The sequence below is a fragment of the Lolium perenne genome, chromosome 6 (genome assembly GCF_019359855.2).
Source record: "Lolium perenne isolate Kyuss_39 chromosome 6, Kyuss_2.0, whole genome shotgun sequence".
Classification (NCBI taxonomy): Eukaryota; Viridiplantae; Streptophyta; class Magnoliopsida; order Poales; family Poaceae; genus Lolium; species Lolium perenne.
Window position 1 is genome coordinate 221,240,123 of NC_067249.2, and position 11,198 is coordinate 221,251,320.

Here is an 11,198-nt window from a genome sequence, read left to right on the forward strand (position 1 = left end):
CTTCCATTTTTGGTCTTGGGGAGACCGGTAATGAAATCCATGCCAATTTCATCCCATTTCCACTCTGGAATTGATAGAGGTTGCAGAGTGCTAGCAGGTCTTTGATGTTCAGCTTTTACGCGACGACAAACGTCACATTCAGCAACAAACTTAGCGATTTCTTGCTTCATCCCAGACCACCAGATTCTTTGGCGAAGATCCCGATACATCTTGGTACCACCGGATGGATGGAGAGGGGTGATTCATGAGCTTCTTTAAGGATTAGCTCTTTGAGATCTGATTTATCCGGCACGACTAGATGCTTACCGAAATAAACGGTACCTTGATCATCAATGGAGAAACATTTAGCAACTCCGCTAGCAATGTTCTTCTTGATCTCGGTAATGCCAGAATCTTGCTTCTGAGCCTTATTGATCTGGTCTTCAAGAGAGGGCTTCACCTCAAGATTAGCAAGGAATCCACTAGGAACAATCTCAAGGTTGAGTTTTGCAAGTTCCTCATAGAGAGAAGGTTGCGCTTGCTTAACCATCAGATTGTTACAATAGGACTTCCGACTTAGCGCATCAGCAACGACATTGGCTTTGCCGGGTTTATAGTTGAGACCCAAGTCATAATCTTTGATGACTTCCAACCATCTTCTCTGTCTGAGATTCAGATCCGGCTAGGTGAAAATATACTTCAGACTTTGATGATCTGAGTACAACTCGCAACGATTACCATAAAGGTAAGGTCGCCATTGCTTAAGAGCATGGATCACAGCTGCAAGCTCGAGATCATGAGTAGGATAATTGAGCTCATGTGGTTTCAACTATCGAGAGGCATAGGCCACCACATGACCATCTTGCATCAACACACATCCGAGCCCTTTGATACGTCCAAAACGTATCTACTTTCCCGAACACTTTTGCTATTGTTTTGCCTCTAATTTGTGTATTTTGGATGCAACTAACACGGACTAACGCTGTTTTCAGCAGAACTGCTCTGGTGTCTCGTTTTTGTGCAGAAATCCAACTTTCGGGAAAATCCTCGGAATTTATGCAGAAGGCCCTATTTTCCAAGAATAATGACGGAGCCAGAAGGACAAGTAAGGTGGAGGCCCGAGGGCCCCACACCATAGGGCGGCGCGGCCCAGGGGGGGCCCGCGCAGCCCTGTGGTGTGGCCCCCTCGGCCGGCCTCCGACGCCCTCCTTCGGACTATTTATCGGCCTCGACCTAAAAACGCACGGGGAGAAGTCGAAGTCGCCAGAAACCCTCCAGAACGCCGCCACATCGCGAAACTCCGTCGCGGGAGCTAGAAGTCTCCGTTCTGGCACTCCGCCGGGACGGGGAATTGGAGGAGATCATCGCCATCATCACCGCCAACGCCTCTACATCAACCAACCATGTTTACCACATCCATGTGTGAGTAATTCCCCCGCTGTAGGCGGAAGGGGATGGTAGGGATTGGATGAGATTGGTCATGTAATAGCATAAGATTGTTAGGGCATAGTGCCTAGTGTCCGTAATTGGTACTTTGATGATATTGTTGCAACTTGTTATGCTTAATGCTTGTCACTAGGGCCCGAGTGCCATGATCTCAGATCTGAACATGTTATTGTTTCATCATGATATTCATTGTTTATGGTCTTACCTATAAGTTGTATACACATGTCGCTGTCCGGAACCGATGGCCCCGAAGTGACAGAAATCGGGACAACCGGAGGGAATGGTAGCGATGTGAGGATCACATGTGTTCACGGAGTGTTAATGCTTTGCTCCGGTACTCTATTAAAAGGAGTACCTTAATATCCAGTAGTTTCCCTTGAGGCCCGGCTGCCACCGGCTGGTAGGACAAAAGATGTTGTGCAAGTTTCTCATTGCGAGCACGCACGACTATATATGGAACACATGCCTATTGATTGCTTTGTACTTGGACACCGTTTTATTATTATCTGCAAATGCCCTGCTATGATTGTTACATGAGTTTCTCTCATCCATGCAACGCCCGTCATCCGTCCCCGTGCCTACAGTATTTTAATCCTGCTGTTTACTAAAATCACTACCTTGTCTCTCGTTACTCTGCTGTTATTTCACTATCAAGCATCGCTATAAAACTCAGCATTATCGATAAACTCTTGCGAGCAAGTCTGTTTCCAGTGCAGCTGAATTGACAACTCCGCTGTTAAGGCTTCCAAGTGTTCTTTGTCTCCCCTTGTGTCGAATCAATAAATTGGGTTTTACTTCCCTCGAAGACTCGTTGCGATCCCCTATACTTGTGGGTCATCAAGACTATTTTCTCGGCGCTCGTTGCCGGGAGCATAGCTTTATTTGGAAGTTCACTTGGATTAATATTGTTCGCTGCAAATTCTCCATCATGGGTAAACCTCGCGATACTAAGATCGCCATATTACCATCCACTACAAGAAAAGGTACAATTCTGAATACCTCTGCTGCTCTTGATTCACCATCTGTGATTGATAAACTTGTTTCACCGCCGCATGCTTCACATGCTGGTACTTCTGCTGAATCTGAAAACTCTCATAATATTGATAATATTTCTACTGTGCTTGATGATAGTGGTTCATTGGGATCTTTTCTAGATGCTACAATTGCTAGGTCTAGACAAATTGAAAATACTGAAACTCCTAATGTTACTACACCTGTTAATTCACCTGAACTTGATTATTTTAGTGATGATCCTGATGAAGATTATGTGGAGCTTAATGATGATTTTATTGAAAAATGCAATGCTACTACTGATGCAAGAAAAATTAAAAAGTTGCTTGCGTAACATGCTGTTAGGATATAAACTGTCTCCCGATCCTAAGTTTGCCACATCTCCTATAAACATTAAGGATAAAGATTATGATTTTTCTCTTGATCTATCTCATATAGCTATTGTTGAGAAAACACCCTTTTGTGGTACTAAAAAAGAAAGTGCTGTTGAACACATGACTGAGTTATCTACTCTAAGTAGCTTGTTTTCTGATGATGTCAAGATGCGTACTTACTTTGTTGCTAAAATCTTTCCATTCTCATTAAAGGATGACGCTAAAACTTGGTATAATAATTTGCCACCTAATTCTATTAAAAGTCTGAAAGAATTGCTTGATGTTTTCTTCCGCAAATACTTTCCTGCTAGTGCTCAACATATTGCTTTGCAGAGAATTTATAATTTTGACCAGGGAGATGAAGAGAAATTGCCTGAGGCTTGGGCGAGATTTTGCTCTCTTATTAGAGCTCGGCCTGAGCATGATCTGGAAAAGCATGATTTACTTGATATATTTTATAGTGGACTAACCATTGAATCTAGGGCATACCTGGATAGTTGTGCTGGTTGTGTTTTCAGGAAGAGAACTCAGCACGACGTCAAGAATTATTGGCTAAAATAAGCCGGAATCATGATGATTGGACTACGCCTGAACCAACTCCAACGCCAATATTGAAGAAGAGGGGTTTAATTAAATTGAATGATGAAGATATGAGGGAAGCCAAGAAGTCTCTCAAGGAGAAAGGTATTAAATCTGAAGATGTGAAGAATCTACCTCCCATAGAAGATATATGTGAGATAATTCCCCCTTCACCCATGATTGAGGTAAACTCCCTTCAACGCTTTACTAGGGAAGATATTCCGTATTCGAAACCTCCTGCACAATGCTTAGATGAGTTTGATAATTATATTGTTAAGCAAGAAAATTTTAATATGAGAGTAGAGAATCATTTAATGGAAAATTCTCGAGCTATTAGTGAATTGCATGATATTGTGGAGAGAACCTCCAATGATGTTAAGATGCTTGTTAAACATTTCCATATGATTCAAACTCAAATTGATCAACTCACTAAAGTGCAAAATGACTTGTTAGGGAATAATTCTAAAGAGAAACATGCTTATGAAGTAACAATGAGAGGTGGTGTCTCTACCCAGGATCCTCTATATCCTGAAGGGCATCCCAAAAGAATTGAACAAGATTCTCAACGCATTGAACCTAGTGCTCATTCTAGGAAGAAAAAGAAGAAGAAGCATAAAAATGTTGTAGAATCCTCTGAACCTGTTAATGATCCTAATAGTATTTCTATTTCTGATGCTGAAACTGAAAGTGGTAATGAACATGATAAAGATAATGATAAGAATGATGCTCCTGATAAAGAAGAGGTTGAAGAAGAACCTGAAAAGCATGCTAAAAATAAAAAGTACACTAAAGAAGACTTTATTGCTGAGAAACATGGTAATGAAAGGGAACCTTGGGTGCAAAAGCAAATGCCTTTTCCTGCTAAGAAACTAAAATCAAAGGAAGAAGAACACTATAATAAATTTTGCGACTGGATGAAACCTTTATTCTTGCAAATCCCTTTGACTGATGCTATTAAATTGCCTCCTTATTCAAAGTATATGAAAGATATTGTTACTAACAAAAGGAAAATCCCCAACGAGGAAATTTCCACTATGCTTGCTAATTACTCTTTCAATGGCAAAATTCCAAAGAAGTTGGGCGACCCAGGTATACCTACTATTCCTTGTTCTATTAAGAATAATTATGTTAAAACTGCTCTATGTGACTTGGGAGCCGGTGTCAGTGTTATGCCTTTTTCTCTTTATAAGAGACTTTACTTAGATAAGTTGATACCTACTGATATATCTTTGCAAATGGCTGATAAATCTACTGCTATTCCTGTTGGTATATGTGAGAATGTTCCTGTTCAAGTTACTACTAACTGCTTGATATTAACTGATTTTGTTGTGTTGGAAATGCCTGAAGATGATAATATGTCTATTATTCTTGGGAGACCTTTTCTTAACACCGCAGGGGCTGTTATTGATTGCAACAAAGGAAAGGTTACTTTCAATGTTGATGATAAGGAGCATACCGTTTATTTCCCCAAGAAGATTGATAAAGTATGTGGAGTCAATACTATTTTTAATGTGAGAACTATCAAAGTGGGAACTATTGATTATCCTATATATGAGCCTAAAGAAGAATATCAAACTCTCGTGATTGGATCCATATCAATACAATTCAAGGTAACATGATTGATTTGAGGTTTATTTCTTCTTATGCTATGTAAATTTATTTGGTGGCAAGACTTGATCAACCTTGTTAACAAATACCTTTTACATGCATAGGAGAGGTAAACAACATCTCTTTCTTCCTCCACTTGCTCTAGTTGCTGTAGCACTTTTTAATTTGCAAAGTTCCTTAGTCATTTGGAGATTTCAAAATTTTTCCTGGCCAGTAATAATAAACTAAATACCCAGAAATGTGCGTTTTTCAAAGTTTTCAAAAATTCACAAAAATTATACCGTTGGTCCTATTTTTCGACGAGGCACCTAGGAGCACCAGAGGATGACCTGTGGGGCACCAGAGGGCGCCAAACCACAGGCCGGCGCGGCCAAGGAGGTGGCCGCGCCACCATGTGGTGTGGGCCCCTCCTTGCCCCACTTTGTCATCTCTTCCTCCCAGCACCTTCTCTCTCCCGAAAAAACTCGTACCAAGTTCCTCTCACTCGCGTTTTTGCTCCAGAGCTCCGGATTTCTCGATCTCTTTGCTCAGCCCAGATTTCTGTCTGAAATTTGGCACATTTGCTTTTCGGTATGTGACTCCTCCACCCATCCAAGTAGAATTTTGTTTGGTTGAGTATATCTTGAATATTTTGCTGCTGTAGGTAACATGTTTAGTGAGCTTGCATGCTTGTTCTAAGTGGTAGAAATTAGTTTTGATGCATGATTAGTACTCTAGCAAGTTCCTATGGTAGTTTCCCTCAGTTATATGTCACCAAATCAAATTTTTATATTGTTTGTTGAAATTTCAGAAAATGGAGTGGAATAGATATCACTTGAACCAGCAAGAATTGGAAGTCTAGCAAGTTATGAGAGTCAATCGTGAAGAGGGAGTGTACCCCTCTTACTACCCGTGCGCGGATTTCATGAGAAGCGCGGGGATATTTGAGGATGTTCAAAGTCTAATTTCTCGTGCAGGGCTGAGTGACTTTGTTGAAGGAGAGCCAAGACAATATGTAAAATTAACTATGTCTTTTGTGTAGGACTTCAAGTTCAATTGGTCGCGATCTAACCCCACGGTCCAGTATAAAATTTACAATAAAGCTGTCAACTTCCATTCAGTGATTTTTGTGCAGCAATTAGAGTACCGCAATGGGGGTCATGCGAGAAGATAAGGGAATCGCCGCAAGAACTCTTGGACCTCTTCAAGATGATTTGCTATGGAAGGAGTTTCTCAGAGGATAGTGGTAAAATCACTAGCATTCAGCTCCCGGCTATCCGCTACTTTGCCTATTTTATTACCAAATGCGTTCTTGCTAAAAAGATTGGTGGTAAACTTTCTATCCCGGATTTGGCTTTTCTAGCTGCGGCACTGCAAAATAGTAGGACTTATTATTTGGGGGCATTGATAGCTTATAGACTTGCTACTAACCGTGAGAAAGGTGGAATTTGTGGAGGTCTCATCGCCTCTCGTTTACTAGCTTTTCATAATGTAGAACCTCATCATTTTGATATTCCATTCCCCATAGAAAAACTTGACATAGCCTCTATGATTAAACATGAATTTGTTTCTGATTCCTCCAACTTGGGTAACCTGTATTACAAGATGATATTTTATAAGAAAGTCTGGAGAATAACTAAGAAAACTGAGAAATTAGTAAGATTGCCTGCGCCTGTTCTGTCTAACCTTGATTCCAGGGGAGATTGGTCGGTCACAGAAGGTGCACTGGATGCACACATAGAGAGAGGAGGCCAACATGCAAGAGATGACACGGAGGTCGAGGAGCACCTTGACTCATCATCCGATGCAGCAAGTTCCTCGCATCAACATGGTGGATATGCGGAGCCTCCACGCTTTTCTTCTGCACAGGAGCTTTACTATGACTACTCCATGAATTATCCACCGGTGAGGAACAACGACCCTCGTTGGGGTTGAACTCCACTTAGGCTAAAAGCCTAAGCTTGGGGGGAGGTATACCGGCATCACTCATTCTTTGCATATTATGATTGCTGGATACTTGTACATACTTGCTTTGTTCGTTTGAGTGGTTTTCTAATGAGAGGAAGATGATATTTGGGGAAGTGCTGCCTGAAAACAGATTCTGGACTGTTACTAGAAAAATTCGTGCGCACAGCCAGAGCGTTATTTTGAGCTGCCAATTTTTGTGCAGGTTCCCCAGGTTGTTATCTAACTTTCATTAGTTGAACACTTTTCGAGCTGAGCAACGTAAGATTTTTGTAAAAATCAATTTCTGTACTGCTGTCAGGTTTTGGCAGATTTCTGTCATCCTGCTTTTCTGTGTTTCTTTTAGTTTGCTATTTCTTGTTTCTGTTTTGTTTCTTTCCAAAACACAAAAAGACCAAAAATATTTCTGTTGTTTCTCTTCATAATTTGTTTGCTTTGGTTTCTTGCATTTGTTTCGCTTTATTTGCTATTGCTAGTTTGCTATAAGAAAACCCAAAAAGATTTTGCTTTGTTTGCTTGTTTCCTTTTGTTCTTGTTCTCAAATTTGAAAACACCAAAAATATTTGCTGTTCTTCTTTGGTTTGTAAAGTTCATTATGAGTTCAATGGTCTTCGGTGGCTGGAGCGTGGTTTTCATTTCATATTATCCAAGCTACACAAGTGAAAAGGCAATAATGACGATCTACAACAATCTGATTGTGGTGAGAGGCTGGTATGAACTCTATTTGTTTTCATTTTTGTACATATACTCATCCATGTGAGCATGCTTAGTTGGTTCATGTGAGGTATATGTTATTTGAGAAAGTCTAGTAGTTCATGATCTCTCATGTTTAGCTCCAATCTATTAATATGAGTAGCATGTCATGGATGTTTGCTTGCATTGTTTTATTCATAAGTGTTATCACCAGAATTTGACCGAGTCAGAGGTGGGCCACGATTGAGATGGACTTGAAGATATACATGGAAGGAAGAACAAGAATTGGCCTTATACACGAAGTTGGGCTGAATTGCCCATGTATCTGTAATATAGTAGATCGCATCTTAGATTAAAAGTTAGAGTTTTACTCGTGCACGGTTAGGTGCACGTCCGAATTAGAAAGTCCGCTGGACTATAAATATGTATCTAGGGTTTATGGAATAAACAACAACTCACGTTCAACCCAAACAAACCAATCTCGGCGCATCGCCAACTCCTTCGTCTCGAGGGTTTCTATCAGGTAAGCGACATGCTGCCTAGATCGCATCTTGCGATCTAGGCAGCACAAGCTCCACGTTGTTCATGCGTTGCTCGTACTGAAGCGTCTTTGATGGCGAGCAACGTAGTTATCATAGATGTGTTAGGGTTAGCATAGTTCTTCGTATAACATGCTTACGTAGTGCAACCCTTGCATATCTAGCCGCCCTCACACCTATCTTAGGTGTGGGGGCGGCACCCTGCTTGATCGTTATTTAGTAGATCTGATCCGTTACGATTGCTCCTTGTTCTACAAGGATTAGTTTAATATCTGCAATAGTTAGGCCTTACAAAGGGGGGGAGGATCCAGCGGCGCGTAGGGTGTCGTTCGCAAGTCCTAAACAGGATGTTCCGAGGATCAACTTCATGTTGGTTTTTAGGCCTTGTTTAGGATCGGCTTACGATCACCGTGCGTGGCCGCGAGGCCCAACCTGGAGTAGGATGATCCGATTATGCGGTGAAAACCCTAAATCGTCGTAGATCTCATTAGCTTTATCTTGATCAAGCAGGATCACCATATATTCGTGCACCCCGTACGAATCATGGGTGAATCGGCTCTTTGAGCCGATTCACAGGATAACCTGAGAGCCGATCGAGGCTCGTATTTAATGTTTACGTGTATGCCATGCAGGAAACTAAGCGAGGCATCCCCATCACCTTCCTGACCAGGTATAGGTCAGGTGGCACGCCCTTGCACTTCGCATCGGACGTGTGACCAGAAGAGCATTGCGGGCCGTCGCTCGGAGGGGTCTCAGCCAGCCGCAGCTCTAGGCTCTTCCCGGCTCTACCGTGTTGACCGTCGCTGCCCGCCGGTGGGTTTTGGCAGTCAACACATTCTAGCACGCTCGGTGGGACCATCGTCTACATCAACCACATCGCCATCTACATCTGAGATGGCGGACGGCACGCCAGTCACCTACGAGGAGCTGCCTGACGAGCTCAAGAAGAGATATGACGAGTTCAAGGTCACCCTCGAAGCCGACCTCATCGGCTCTTTTCAGAGAACCCGTTCCCATGGCATCAGATGGAAGGGATTCTCACCGCAAGGTGCACTCGATGGGATAGACCTCTCTGCCCCGTCGGAGGAACGCACCAGGGTCCTGCGGCAGGAGATCAACTACTTGGTGGCTCACTCGCTACACCGCCACTCTGAAAACCTGGTCAACGTGTTGGAGCGTGTCGCTGCGCGTGATCCAGGAGATCATGAGCCACCAGTACTCGCCGTCGGGACCAGCTCGGGACGCATCAAGGAGAGTTGCCACTCCAGCCCCGTCCACCGCTGCCATATGCGTTGGCAGCACCAGCTGAAGTGCCGCTACACCGGCATTCGTCGTCTACAAGATCGGTGGTGACCCTAGTGACTACCGGTTCTTGGCCGAGGCGCCTAAGGAGATCCCTCAAGGATACGCGTGCACGAATGTGCCGTTGTGGCAACCGGGCACTCTCAAACCAGGCCACAACATCAGGGACTCCGGCGAAAACAGGAGGAACGTCGCCGACGTAGCTTGAGAAGCAGACGTGGCTAACTAAGTACGCCACCCCGACGAAACTCCAGAGCCCAGCTCCTGCAGTTGGCTCAGAGCTGGAAAAGCAAACATGGCTGGCTAAGTACGCCACCCCGGTGAATCTTCAGAGTGCAACTCCTGCAGCCAGCACAACGGATCAGATCAGTACCATACTGAGAGACCAGTTCGGCATGGTGCCGAAAAGAAGGGCAATCGGCTATTCCAAGCCGTACCCCGACGAGTACGAGATGATCCCGCTGCCCCCTAAATATCGGCTCACTGACTTCTCCAAATTCAAGGATCGATGGCTCCAGCTCCATCGAGCACGTCGGCCGATATTTGGCGCAACTAGGACCGGCTGCAGTGGCGGATCCGCTACGCGTGAGGCTCTTTTCACAGGTCCCTCACGGATCGGCTTTGGATGGTACACCTCTTTGCCGGCAAACTCCATCCGGTCTTGGAAGCAATTGGAAGAACAGTTCCATATGCAATACCATTCAGAAGCTTCCGAGTCTAGCATTGCCGATCTAGCACAACTACGTCGAAGCGCGGAGAAACGGTGACAGAGTATATCCAGCGCTTCAGAATCTTAGGAACCGATGTTATTCGGTTCGTATAACCGAAAAGGAAGCGCCGAGTTGGCGTAGCCGGCCTTGCAACACAGCTCAAGGACATGGCCTCCCAAGCAGATTATCCTCGCCGGCGCACATGGTTCGTAAACTATCAGCATATGAACAGCGCCACCCGGACCTGTACCAAGACAAGTTCAAGCGTGCAGTAGTCCTGGTCGATGCAGGAAGACGAAGTTCCTGCCGGAGACCAAGAAGTGGCAGTGGCTGAGTGGACTCGGGGAGGAACCCCCGTGTCCTGCAAATGGGTAAAGCCACCAGGGCCGCCCAGGGGATTTGATTTTGACGTGACCAAGACTGAACAAATCTTCGACCTCCTGCTCAAGGAGAAATAGTTGACGATTCCTGAAGGTCTCAAGTTCCCCACGGCGCAAGAGCTGAACGGAAAGCCGTACTGCAAATGGCACAACTCGCTCTCCCATGCCACCAACGACTGCAGGGTGTGGCGTCAGCACATCCAAGCGGCGATAGAGAAGGGGCGTCTAATTTTCAACCAGTACGCCATGAAGGTCGACACCCAGCCCTTCCCCGCCGTTAACATGGTAGAAGTCACCTACCCTGAGGGTTGCCAGCCAGGTCCCACGTTCAGCATCAACATGGTAGGACCTGGGAACCACTCTGGCAAAGATGGAGATGAGGGCAGCTGCTCTTATAGCAAGGACACAGAGGAGGCCGCTCCACGCGATCGGCTCCATCATGATGGCAAGCGCTACGTCACAGAGGGAGAAGTGAAGAACATAAGATATCAACGACCTCTCTCTGATCACCTCCTCAACAAATATGTGAATCAGTATGACCAACGCCGACGGTCCAACTATGATGATGAAGGAGATCGTCTGGCTAGAGAAGCCAGAAGACATCGTCGGCATGATCGCGATGAGGAGGAGCAC